The following is a 14,789-nucleotide window of genomic DNA, read 5'->3' as shown; positions in this document are numbered from 1 at the left end:
TAAACAAAATGGAGCCGACAAATCGTATTTTGTTCAATTTATTTATATTTTATTTATTAAGCTCAACAGGCCGTGAAGGCCTAGGGCTGAAAGATTTAATTTTTCCTTACAATTACTATTACATATTTATATATAATGCTATATCCTATACTACTATAATATATACAATATTACATTTGTTTGTATAAAACAATACTACACTTAACATTATAGTCTTTCCATACATTTCTTCACCACTTCCTTCCATTGTTTTCTGTCCAAAGCTTTTTCTTTCCAGTTTACAATATTACTTTGTTTTAAGTCTTCATATACGCTGTCCTTCCATCTCCTTCTTGGTCTTCCTATTCTTCTTTTTTGTATTGGCTTACGTAATAGAACCATTTTTGGCATTCTCGCCTTTCCCATTCTTTCTATGTGTCCTAAGTATCGGATTCTCTGTGCTTTGATTGCCGTCGTTATTTTTGGTTCATTATATAGTTCTTCAAGTTCCTTATTATTTCTTCTTCTCCATTGACCGTCTATTTTCACGCCTCCATATATTGCTCGTTGTATTTTCCTCTCCCATCTTTCTAAAAGGTCTATTTCTGATTTTTTAAGCACCCATGTTTCACATGCATATGTAGCTGTAGGTCTGATAACTGTTTTGTAGATTCTTATTTTTGTTTTTCTTGACACATCTTTGGATTTCATTAATGGACGCAATGCTCCATACTTTTTGTTTGCTTTTGCTATTCTTGCTTTTATTTCCCCTTCCCCATGTCCCTTTTCATCTACTTTTACACCCAGGTATGTAAATTCTGAAACTCTTTTAAATGCGCATACATTTTCTCCTTCTATCTCCAATGTGAAATTGTCTTCATTTTCTTTATCTGTTTCTCCCATTATCATGTATTTTGTCTTTTCCTTATTTATGAGAAGACCAAAAGGTTTGGCTTGTTTTATTATATTTCTCATTAATTTTGTTAGCTCTTTCTTACTTGTCGATAATAATGTTAGATCATCTGCGAATGCAATACATTGGTGGCCATTTTTAAAAATCGTTTCCTGTGTGCTTATTTTACTTTTCCTGATTATTCCTTCCAGTATTACATTAAAAAGAGTCGTTGATAGTGGGTCTCCTTGTCTTAATCCTTCCTTTGTTTCAAAATTATTTGATTTATGTCCCTTCCATGCTATTTCGTTTGTGGAGTTATCCATAGTCATCTTTACCATCCTGACGATTTTACTTGGTATGCCCATTTCTTTCATTAGTGCGTACATCTGTTGCCGCTTTACCGTATCATAGGCCTGTTTAAAGTCGACGAACAGGACGTATACTGCTATTTTATGTTCGTAGCACGTAGTTTGGATTTCTTTTAACGCAAATATTTGGTCTGTCGTCGACCTATTACTTCTGAATCCTGCCTGATATTCGCCCAATATCTTTTCCGTGTATTGATTCAGCTTTTTTCTTAAGATGTTTGTCAATATTTTGTACACGACTTCTAGCAACGCGATACCTCTATAATTTTCACATCTCATTTTATCACCTTTTTTATGTATGGGGCATATCCTTGCCCTGGTCCATTCTCCTGGCATTCTTTCTGTTTCCCATATACTTTTTATCAGGCTATGTATCTCCTTGTGTAGTCTTTTTCCTCCTGCCTTTATCATTTCCGCCGATATTTCCGTTATTCCTGGGCTTTTATTGTTTTTTAGCCCTCTTATTTCATTTTCTATTTCTTCCCTCGTAGGTGTTTCTATTACTATATGGTCATCTTCAATTTCCTGGATTGTTCCCCTTTCTTCTTCGTTTTTGTTTAAAAGTTGTGTAAAATAAGTTTGCCAATTTCTCATTATTTCCCCGGGTTCATTTATTAATATTCCTTCCTCATTTTTCATATATGGGTTATGTTTCTGATATCCCCTTTCCATTTTTCTTGTTTCCTGGTAAAAGGATCTTATTTCCTTTTTTTGGAATTTTTCCTCTATCACTTTGAGTTTTTCTTCGTTGTATTTTCTTTTTTTATTTCTGCATGTTCTCTTCATAATTCTCTTAAATTCTCTATATTCTTGTGTGCTAATGTCACTATTATTTCTTAAGTTTTTTATTCTTATTTTTCTAATTTCTTCTGCTATTTTTTGACATTCCTCATCATACCATTCTTTTGCTTTTTGTTTTCTATTACCTTTAATTAATATTTCTTTACTGGTGTTTAAAACTGCTTCTTTTATGCTTTCCCACTTTTCTTCCGGGTCTAGTGTTTCTGGTTCTTCGTTTAGTCTGCTGGTTATTTGTTGTTCGTACTTCTTCTGTGTCATATTATCTTTTAGTATTGCTGTGTTGAATTGTTTTTTGATTTCTTTGTCCCTTTGATTGTCTTTCTTTATATTAGCATTTATTCTATAGGCTGCTCTTACCAAAAAGTGATCTGAGTCACATTCCGCTCCTCTCATACTTTTTATATTTATTATATTATGGGCGTGCTTCTTCTCTATTAATATGTGGTCTATTTGATTTATTGTCCTTTTGTCAGGGGAAATCCACGTTCCTTTATGTATATCTTTTCTGCGTTGGTATGTGCTTTTTATTACCATTTGTCTTTCTGTGGCAAAACCTATAATTCGTTGACCATTATCATTTGATACATCGTGTTTACTGTATTTTCTTGTTATATTTTCATATATATCCTCTTTTCCCACTTTAGCATTGCAGTCTCCCATTACTATTTTGATATCAAATGCTGGTAATCTGTCATATTCTCTCTCTAGTTGCTCATAGTATGCATCTTTGTCTTCTTCGGTGGCGTCTTCTATTGGTGCATGTACATTTATTATGCTTATGTTTCGTTGATTCCCTTTTAACCTGATTGTGCACATTCTATCTGATATCGGCTTGAAATTCATCACTCTGGTTTTCCATCTTTTCTGTATGATAAAGCCTGTTCCTAGCAATCTGTTATTCCCCCCACTTTTAAAAAATACTATATCATCTATTTCTACTATTTCTGTGTCTAATTGTTTTGTTTCTTGTAAAGCTAATATATCTATTTCATATCTTTTTGTTTCTCTAATTAATTCTTTAAGTTTTCCCGTTTCATAAGTGCCTCTTACGTTCCATGTTCCCAAATTAGTTTTCATTTTCTTGTTTTTAATCCCAATCGTCTCCTTGTCCATTGCCGTTGTTGCTACCGTTTCATTTACGTCGTTTAGTTTTTTTGGTTTCTGTTTTGGTTTTCTATTTTTAAGAGTTGTTGCTGATGTTTATTCCATGTCCATACCTCCTCATTTATTTTTATTTTTTGAAATCCTACCTTGACGTTTTTTCCTTCCAATTTAGCCTCTTTTGCCTTCGTTCTGATTTTACCCTGTATCATCCGTTCATTTTTGTCCATGTCGTCATTAATATATATTTCTTTTCCCTTTATGCCTCTCAATTTGCCTTTATTTTTCATAATTTCTTCTTTGTCCGTTGCATTTTCGAGCTCAATCAAGCAGGATTTACTTCCAATTTTTCTTGCGCTTTTTATTTTTGTCTCAACTTTTAGTGCATTGCATAAAAAATCTTGGACGTTATCTTTTGTTATGTTTTGATCGTAGGTATCCATATCTACTCCCTGCAGTATTATATTATTTCGTCTTTTGTCCTTTTCCATTCTGTCTATTTTATTTTCCAATTCTTCCACTTTTTGTTGGGTTTCTCTGTTTTCCTGTTTCAGCTTTTCATTTTCTTGTCTGAGTTCCTTCATTTCCGCTCTGTACTCTTTTTGCTCTTCTCTTAGTTCCCTTATTTCCATTGTGATAATATTTAGGCTCTCCAATATTTTTTCTAGTTGCCTATCATTCCCAGGCACCGATGTACTTTTTTACTTCTGCTATCGTCTGCCTCATCTTCCGATTCATCTCCTCTTTTTCTTGTCTTTTCGTCCACACTATACTCGTTCTCAGCCATTTTGTACGTAGCGTTAACTGGGCACACCCGTTTCAACCACGAGGAGGTATGCCCAATTATCCACGCACCAAAATTGCTTTTGTTTTTCGGCAGGTGTTTCTATTTTTTTTAAATCCGGCAACACCGCTTGAAATTTGACCAGCGTTCGCCAGTGTTTATAAGCTTATCTGTTAGCTGTTAACCTCACTTTTATTTGTCCGTTTAGTATTTTATACTATTTTTTACCGTTTTTACTTATATTATTCTTGCATTAGGTAGGGCACAGTTTATACCTTACCTTTTTCACTCACTCAGCATTCAATGTTCGCTGCACCACGCGAAAATCGGGTAAAATGCAGGCGAAAATTAAAACACTTTGTTTTCTATCTAATGGCCACGTTGCCATTTTGTTCAATTATTGCTCTATAACTCCGAAGATTTTAACTTTACACCAAAAACACTCAAATATAAATTCACCCCAATTTAATTCTACATAGAGGCATGTTTTTCCCGATTTGCTCCGACGAAAATTTTCCTCGAAAAATGTGGGTTTTCCCAACAAAATCTCGAATTTTCAAATAATTTTTTTGGGCCAGTAATTATTTATTAATAATTATAAAGCTTAGTGAAATAAAAGCTTTCTTGGTATAGATTATAAATTCAGAAGCTGGTGAAAATGAAACGAATATTTTAGCAACAATTCAATTGTTAATTAACAATTTACAGTCGAAATAACAACCAAAATAATCATGAGACATTGATCAAACTTAGAAAAATTATAAAGGTGTGATGCCTATTTAATATTTTGTCGACAAAATATAAATTGTTCATTTTTTTGCATAAGCTTTAAATGTTTAAAAAAATTGTTATAAACAAATTAACATTTCTCAGAAATTGTTTATTATATTCTAATTTTAAAAAATACTTAAAATGCGTATTTCATAGGCCTTGAAAATGAATGCTTTAAAAAAAATTTCCAACCATTTGCAAAAAAGTTATGAAACAGCAAAGTAAATATACGATAGCTCCGTGGTTTATAATTTGTTTTAATTGTCTCAAAGCTTAAAAGTGAGTCTATGGTACAATATAATCACTTACAAAGAATGTCAAAAATTAGTGCAATGGTTATATTTTAATCAAAGATTAAATTAGTTTTTTTTGTAATTTTTAGCGCAAAAGTAGGCCTGATACAGAGTCGGAGCTAAAATGTTCACTCGAAGCGACTGACACGCAGCATACATTACTTATTAAAAGTGTACGTCGCGCAACCGCCGGTCGTCGCTCCGAGTGAAAATTTTAGCTACAGTACTGTATTATTCTACTTTCGCGCGTGTAAATTACAAAAAAATATATTTATAATCTTTAATTAAAATATAACCATTAAACTTATAATCGATATTTTTTTGTAAATAATTAGCTTGTACTTTAAACTCACTTCTACGCTTTGAAAGAATTTTAAAAAATTATAAACACCGTAGTAATCGTATGTTTACCTTGCTGTTTCATAACTTTTTTGCAAATGGTTGCAAAAAAGTTTTAAAGCATTCATTTTCAAGATATTTGAAATGCGCATTTTAGCTATTTTTTAAAATTATACTATAATAAAAACTTTCTGAGAAACGTTAATTTGTTTATAACTATTTTTTAAACATTTAAAGATTATGCAAAAAAATTAAAAATTTATATTTTGTCGTGAAAATGTTAAATAGGCATCTCATCTTTATAAGATTTCAAAGTTTGATCAGTGTATCATAATTATTTTGATTATTATTGCGACCGTAAATTATTAATTAACAATTGAATTGTTGCTAAAATATTCGTTCAATTTTCACCAGCTTCTGGAACTATAATCTAAACCAAGAAGGCTTTTAAGTCACCAAATTATTTAATTATTGGTAGATAATTACTTATCTAAAACTTTATTTGAAAATTAAAAATTTTGTTGGGAAAACCCGCATTTTCCAAAGAACATTTTCGTCGGAGCAGATCGGGAAAAACACGTCTCTATGCAGAATTTAATCACGGTGAATTTTTATTATGTTGTTTTTGTAAAGTTAAAATCTTCGGAGTTATAGAGCAATAATTGAAAGAAACACGATTTTCGTGCGCCATTTTGTTTATAAAAAAAGTAGCACACTATCTGAGGACTTTGCATACCTATATCATTAATATATAGGATCTTATAATTCGATTCCAGCAATAACATTGCTGGTAAATAACTTTTCCCAAAAATGGCCTATTCTCCGATTCCGATAATCAGCCCAGACTATTTTAAAATAATCGTTTTTTAGTTGTTAATGCAGTTGTTAAAACATGGCAAAAATTCGTATCGGGACTTAATAGAAGATGGTTTGAACTTGAATTTAGGTACTTGATGATTACAAAAATAGTGTTTTTGAGCCTTGAAAATCGTCATTTTTCGTTCTTTTTTCAGATTTAAATTGTTTATAACTCGAAAACAATAAACTTGAGAAAAAAATTACAAAAGACCTTTTTTGTTTCAAATGATCCAAAAAACCTAAAATAATATCTGCCCCGGTCGAAAGAATTTTAGTAGAATTGATAAAAAAAGTAATTTTTTAATTCTTAATTAATTATACTTAGTCAGGACAAAATTATATCGGGTACCTATCCCCTGTTTTTTTATAGTTTTTTAGATACTAAATTCCATATCAAATCATTTTTATCCATTAATCAAATCGGTGCAGGTCTATAATTACGACATTGTGGAAATTATAAAACGATTATGAAAGTGTAATTATAGTCTAGTAAAATAAAATTACACTACATGTAAATCAAAATGTAAATTCGTACAGGTTGAAACAAATTTTATATCAAAGTTTAGGTGGGTACAAAAGATATTTTCAAAAAAGTATCCAAATCATAAAAGGGGATCATTGTTTAAATAATTAAAAAGGGGTCATTTTTGCAAAAAAATTACTTTTTTAACTGCTGAAGTCATTCAATTACTAATGAAGGTCTACAGAATTGTTTTCTGCAAAGTTGAAGGGTAAATATTTCACATAAGACTTACTAAATTAAATTTGACCCCCTATTTATTTAAATAATTATACATAAAACTTTAAAAACAAATTTGCAAAAAAATATTTTTAGCGTTTTAAATAAGCACTATAAAATATATTATTTTACTGGAGAAGTTGCGCTATGCTATTAGTATTAATTGAAAAAAAATTGGTCCAAAAATATTTAATATTTTTTGAGATATTGAATTTGTTTATTAAATGTTATTCTATTTTCAATTGCAAAAACGCGGTTGTTGCCAAAGAAATATTCACCTGTATTAAATCTTATTATTTTTATTTTTATGTATATTTTCGACAAATGTATTGATACATTCAAATTTCAATTAAACTTCCCCCTAAAATGACATTTGAAAATTATTCAAATTTGTTTATAACTTGTTTTTTTAATAACGTCGCGGGGATTAAATATTTTGAAATGCCGTTTTCACAATTGGGTTCCTGGGAATTTTTCACTAATTAAAAAATTTTTTTGTCTTTTTTTCCTCTTCTTTTTTTTTCTTGAAGTTATACTACTAGATACGGAGGTACCTTAAGCTAGCATGGCCACATGAGCAAAACCCAATTTAACCTATGCCATAATTTTTCACCAATTTTTCACTAATTTATTACCACCCTAATAATTTTTCACCCCCGAAACCCCACTTCAGGAGAGATGTCACGCTAGCTTAATATTCAAGCTAGCAAAATTCTCGATAAAACGGCATTGCATGAGCGGAATCCAATTTAACCTATGCAATAATTTTTCACCCATGTTAAACTAATTTATTACCACCCTAATAATTTTTCACCCCTTAACCCCGCTTCAGGAGAGATGTCACGCTAGCTTAATATTCAAGCTAGCAAAATTCTCGATAAAACGGCATTGCATGAGCGGAATCCAATTTAACCTACACTATAATTTTTCACCCATGTTAAACTAATTTATTACCACCCTAATAATTTTTCACCCCTTAGCCCCGCTTCAGGAGAGATGTCACGCTAGCTTAATATTCAAGCTAGCAAAATTCTCGATAAAACGGCATTGCATGAGCGGAATCCAATTTAACCTACACTATAATTTTTCACCCATGTTAAATTAATTTATTACCACCCTAATCATTTTTCACCCCTTAGCCCCGCTTCAGGAGAGATGTCACGCTAGCTTAATATTCAAGCTAGCAAAATTCTCGATAAAACGGCATTGCATGAGCGGAATCCAATTTAACCTATGCAATAATTTTTCACCCATGTTAAACTAATTTATTACCACCCTAATAATTTTTCACCCCTTAACCCCGCTTCAGGAGAGATGTCACGCTAGCTTAACATTTAAGCTAGCAAAATTCTCGATAAAACGGCATTGCATGAGCGGAATCCAATTTAACCTACACTATAATTTTTCACCCATGTTAAACTAATTTATTACCACCCTAATAATTTTTCACCCCTTAGCCCCGCTTCAGGAGAGATGTCACGCTAGCTTAATATTCAAGCTAGCAAAATTCTCGATAAAACGGCATTGCATAAGCGGAATCAAATTTAACCTATGCAATAATTTTTCACCCATGTTAAACTAATTTATTACCACCCTAATAATTTTTCACCCCTTAACCCCGCATCAGGAGAGATGTCACGCTAGCTTAATATTCAAGCTAGCAAAATTCTCGATAAAACGGCATTGCATGAGCGGAATCCAATTTAACCTATGCAATAATTTTTACCCATGTTAAACTAATTTATTACCACCCTAATAATTTTTCACCCCTTAGCCCCGCTTCAGGAGAGATGTCACGCTAGCTTAATATTCAAGCTAGCAAAATTCTCGACAAAACGGCATTGCATGAGCGGAATCCAATTTAAACTATGCAATAATTTTTCACCAATTTTTCACTAATTTATTACCACCCTCATAATTTTTCACCCCTTAACCCCACTTCAGGAGAGATGTCACGCTAGCTTAATATTCAAGCTAGCAAAATTCTCGATAAAACGGCATTGCATGAGCGGAATCCAATTTAACCTATGCAATAAATTTTCACCCATGTTAAACTAATTTATTACCACCCTAATAATTTTTCACCCCTTAGCCCCGCTTCAGGAGAGATGTCACGCTAGCTTAATATTCAAGCTAGCAAAATTCTCGATAAAACGGCATTGCATGAGCGGAATCCAATTTAACCTATGCAATAATTTTTCACCAATTTTTCACTAATTTATTACCACCCTCATAATTTTTCACCCCTTAACCCCACTTCAGGATAGATGTCACGCTAGCTTAATATTCAAGCTAGCAAAATTCTCGATAAAACGGCATTGCATAAGCAGAATCCAATTTAACCTATGCAATAATTTTTCACCCATGTTAAACTAATTTATTACCACCCTAATAATTTTTCACCCCTTAACCCCGCTTCAGAAGAGATGTCAGGCTAGCTTAATATTCAAGCTAGCAAAATTCTCGATAAAACGGCATTGCATGAGCGGAATCCAATTTAACCTATGCAATAATTTTTCACCCATGTTAAACTAATTTATTACCACCCTAATAATTTTTCACCCCTTAACACCGCTTCAGAAGAGATGTCAGGCTAGCTTAATATTCAAGCTAGCAAAATTCTCGATAAAACGGCATTGCATGAGCGGAATCCAATTTAACCTATGCAGTAGTTTTTCACCCATGTTAAACTAATTTATTACCACCCTAATATTTTTTCACCCCTTAACCCCGCTTCAGGAGAGATGTCACGCTAGCTTAATATTCAAGCTAGCTTTGCGGCTTCTAATAGTACTGATCATTACCTTTCCAACGCATGTCTAATTTTGAAAATCGGTTATACCATTCAAAAGTTACCGAGCTCAGAAATATGACTCAATTTCTAATTAAAAAAGGGAAAATGTTTGTGGATATGTATATACAAGTGTATATGTGTATAAGTGTATACAAGTGTATACACTTATATTGTATGTATCTATGTATGTATGTATGTATGTGTGTGGATAAGTTAAACCGATCTGAATTTTTTTTTCTGTGTTTGAAGAGGGGGTTAGGGCCGATTCAGAACCGGTGTAGTTTGTGATTTTTGACCACCCATAAGCCAGTTATAGGACTTGGTAGGTACAAAACGGTATATTTTTTGGGGCTATATATCTTCAGTTCAAGAATATACAGGAGAACCGCAAATACACCCAATCAATAGTGTTGATTTCAGATTTCAAATGGTCTGTGAGCTGTCAGGATCAGACATACACACGGCTCAGTATTATAGCCGAAAAACTGAAAAACTAAACTTTGAAAATTTTGGTTTTTCGACAATTACTAAAAATTTCAATCTACGAATTGCGTAAATAACTGAGCGTTTGTAGAAGGACTCTAGACGAATCTAACGATGTGTACCCCATATCCGGGAAAATTCGAATTTTTAAGTTACAGGCTTTATAAATATGACCAAATCTATTATCTATGGGAAAAAACGGGTTTCAAGCTCAATAATTCCTGTAATCAGTTAGCATACTTGACCTTAGATCCATCAGATACTACTTGTCAATACGTTTCAAACTCATGTTTAGTGATCAAAATCGGTTAAACCGTTTAGAAGTTATTGAGCTACAGAAGTATAGTATAATCCAGTTAACGATTATTCTCGAAATGGTTTATGTAGTTGTAGTGATTACGACGCTAAATTTGATCTGGCAACGGGCAATCAGAGTTTATTTACCCGCCATCCCAATATTTTTTTTTCAATCTATTTCGAATAGAAAAAAATTGAGTGTAAATTCGATGGACACTAAGTCATTTGGGAGGTAATGCGACAAAGTAGACCATTTATAAAGCTTAACGTGTAATCGAGAAAAACATTGCATTCAACTTCATACATTTAATTTATAAATAACTTTAAAAAACTCCCAATTGAAGAATAAAAAACCGATAAATGCCGTAAAAATGAGTGGCGCATACAATATTCCAGCTACAAAAGATCTGATATGAATATTACGTGGCGCGACAATGTATTTTCATTTCGATGCAAAACAAAATTCTAGTTTTATTTTAAAAGATTTTTCCATAATACCTATTTGCTAAATTTGAAGTAAACGCGCCACAAAAGAGTTTCAAAATTCAAACTGTATCAAAGTTAGTCTTTTGTGACGCGTTTTACTTCAAATTGAGCAAATATTATGGAAAAATCTTTTAAAATAAAACTAGAATTTTGATTTGCATCAAAATGAAAATACATTGTCGCGCCACGTAATATTCATATCAGATCTTTTGTAGCTGGAATATTGTATGCGCCACTCATTTTTACGGCGTTTAGCGGTTTTTTATTCTTGTAATTATTATTGTTATAGGACTCAATTTTCGTCTCTCAATATTTTTTAAAAGATCAGTCTAAAAAACTGATTTTTAGATTTTATCATTAATAATGAATAAAACACGAATAGGTATAATATATCTACGGACAATGAACTGATATATAAGTATAAAAGTAAAATAATTTTTAAATTAACAAGTATGTAATTTTGAATATAGCTAACACAACCCTTTGGAAAATTTATTACTTAATTTTTATAATAGGGTACCGATAATAATGCATTTTATGATACTACTATTCTTTCCGCATTTCAAAGTCATAAAACCACCACCCAGATGTTTACCTATTGTATCTACTACTATTGTTGTAGTAAGTGGGTCTGTATTAAAATTTATTTACTTCTATGAATAATTTTTAACCACGTTAGTATAGGAAACTTAAGATTTAAGGACAAAAAAAATCATTTTTTACAATTTTACTGTATGTACTATTGTGTTTTCAATTTATCAATCAAAAGCAAAATGAAAATTAAATTAAATTTTTTTTCAAATAACGCGGGCACATAAATTTGATACACCCTGTATATTGAGCTGTAAATATTTATTAGAATTTAGTTTGGATGTAAGTAGATTTCTCTTTTAATGAGCTTTCCGATGAACCATTAAAGACTTTTGTGAATAATTAAAGTGAAAAGGACGATGTATTTAGATTTAAAATGAAAATAGATTGTTTATTACGAGAACTATAGAATCCACAGGTAGATGTAATTATCACTTTCTGGGAAAGTGGTTTAAAAAGAAAGTTTGGAGTTTTAATATCTTTATTCAACACGAGTAAATGTTGTAGAGTTTCCCCGAAAGTAATTAGGATGGTCGGAATAATTTTGAAAATGAATGTTTGTTTGTCGAATGGAAAAGATTGTTTCTGATTCTTGGCAAGTTGGAAGGGGAAAGGTAGTTTGAATGATTGAGAGAGTTTGAAAAAGAAGTCAGTATGTTATTTGGCAGCGCTGAGGAGCGGTCGACGCGACGTTTTGGTGGATAAGTAGTTAGCAAATACCAGTGGTTGTTTGATAGTGGAGAATAGTGTTGAAAAGTGGAACGAGAGACAGATCAAATTGAGACGAAATACCTCTTTGATTCTGTATTATTGTGAGAAGGAGAGCAGAGAAATTTTAGAGTTTGGTTTGAATCTAGTACGTGTCAAAAGAGACCCGGCTTGTTGGAGAATTGGTGCTGGTATGCTGATAGTTTTGAAGCTGGAGAACGGAGAGGGCTTTGATGAGTAGCCTTTAACATAGTCAACGAGGGAGAGCTGTTTTGGGTCACGAGAAGACATCAGAGTGAGTGAAGCAAAAGGTCAGTCAACTTATGTGAAAGATATTTTTATGTTCGGAAACTAAAATTTTGAGTAAAAGGCATATGAATTAAAATTCCAATATTTCTAAAAGTAAATAGGAAGTATAGCTAATCTTGCGAATACAAAAATTTGTTTTGTTTAGTTTGTTTTACCAAAGTCATCGGGAACAAACCGATAAATTGTTTTTTTTTTAACTATAATAAATTTAAGTGGTAAAGTTTTCATTCGGACATCTGTGTCCACAGGTTTTAGATTTGATAGATTTTAGAGTATTGATTTTGACAAATAAAAGACAATTCTGTATGTTTATTTTAATATTTTGCTTTATTTCTTTTCCCTATTTTATCCCGATTAGGATCAACTAAGAGATACTGAACCCACGAGAGAAGATAAGTATAACGTGAGATAATTTAGATTTTTTTTAATAGTATAAAAAGGCACCCTGAGATTTTTTATTCATTTTATGTATTTTGCGACAATTAAATAATTAATCAGATAAATAATAATTAATATAAAATTAATAAAAAGCAGATCATAACAGTACTTTATATTATTCTGAAGCTGTTTCTTTGTGGAATCTTTTTGAAAAAAATTTACTATTTTATTTAGAAATATATACTATAGTTTAAGCCAGATTAAATTAAATTTTTAGAAGAATTTTTTTACTAAGCAACACAAACAAACTATTTTTAATTTATTAATATTTTGTATTTCAATGACGACTTCCGAAGTGGAAGTCGAAACATCAATAAATTTCATTTTTAACTTGAATTGTGGCTTATTTACAAATAAAACATGTAGTACATTTCACTATACCTACTATATTATAAGTAAAATAAGAAAGGGCTCTGATAAGTTTTTACTTAATGTTAACCAACCTCATAATTTTACAAACAAAACCACACTAAATGGGAAACATTCCACAAGTTACACATTCGCGTTAGCTGAATGCAAAATATTTTTGCATTTTAATGTATAAATGCTTAATTATTAATTTGTACTGCTAAGTAGTTCATATTTTGACTTAAGTAGGCTAAGTTATAGAGTACAGGGGAAAAACAATCAATGTCACATTGTATACATATCGAGATAAACACCAATAAACGTTTCATTCTTATGATATTCTAAAAACCACTAAGGATATTCTTAGCAAAATTCTGGCGACTCTTGTTCTAAAATCTTAATATAATATTAATCTAATATTATTATATACAGGATGAGTCATGAGGAACTGTACATACTCCTACCTCGTATAGAGGCCCCTATGGGGTATAACAAATGACCATTAAAAAGTGTCTGCTCTAATTGTTTAATAATATACAGGGCGAGTTTTGCATTTTGACAGAAATTTGTATTCGTCATAATTTTTGAACGGTCAGATCGATGTGTCTCTTATTTTGGTCAATTGTTACACTATTACCACCTAATCAACTGATTTATTCAAACTAGAAAAAAATCAGGTCCGGCTTTAAAAAATTAGTTCGTTTGGGTCTTAGAAAAAATTTCACCCTGTATACGCTTTTGAAAACTCTAATATGAGTTTTACAAATTAGACAAATAGGCAATTAAAATGGCATATTTTTTTCCCCACACGATTACATAAATTTTTATAAAAAAAATCAAATTTGACTATGAATTAAAAGTTTGGTTAAAGTGAACCATAAATTTAAAAAAATTATCTTTTATTACAAAAATTAATTTTTTTTAAACAAATATGTAATTTATGTTACCACCCAATCAACTGATTATTCAAACTAGAAAAAAATCGGGTCTGGCTTTAAAAAATTAGTTCGTTTGGGTCTTAGAAAAAAATTTACAAATTAGACAAATAGGCAATTAAAATGGCATATTTATTTTTTCCCCACACGATTACTTAATTTTTTATTAAAAAATCAAATTCGTCAAAATCGCAATTTTACCATAAAAATAAAAAAAAATTAAACAACGTTTTTCTTAAAATTAAAAGTTTTACCATTTTTTTTTTTCTATAACACGTCTAGATTTAAAACTCCCCATAACACTTCTCTTTGGACTCTATAGTTTAACACAGACGTGATCAAATAGATAAATTTTAAATTTTTTCATTTTTCATTTATTAAATTAAAATTCATAACTTTTACAAGAAGAAGACTAAAAGTCTACAACAATTTTCATAATCTTCACAATGGTAAGAGATATGTGCTGTAAAAA

This window comes from Diabrotica virgifera, chromosome 8 (assembly GCF_917563875.1).
Source record: "Diabrotica virgifera virgifera chromosome 8, PGI_DIABVI_V3a".
Taxonomy (NCBI): Eukaryota; Metazoa; Arthropoda; class Insecta; order Coleoptera; family Chrysomelidae; genus Diabrotica; species Diabrotica virgifera.
Note: the sequence above shows the minus strand (reverse complement) of the source record.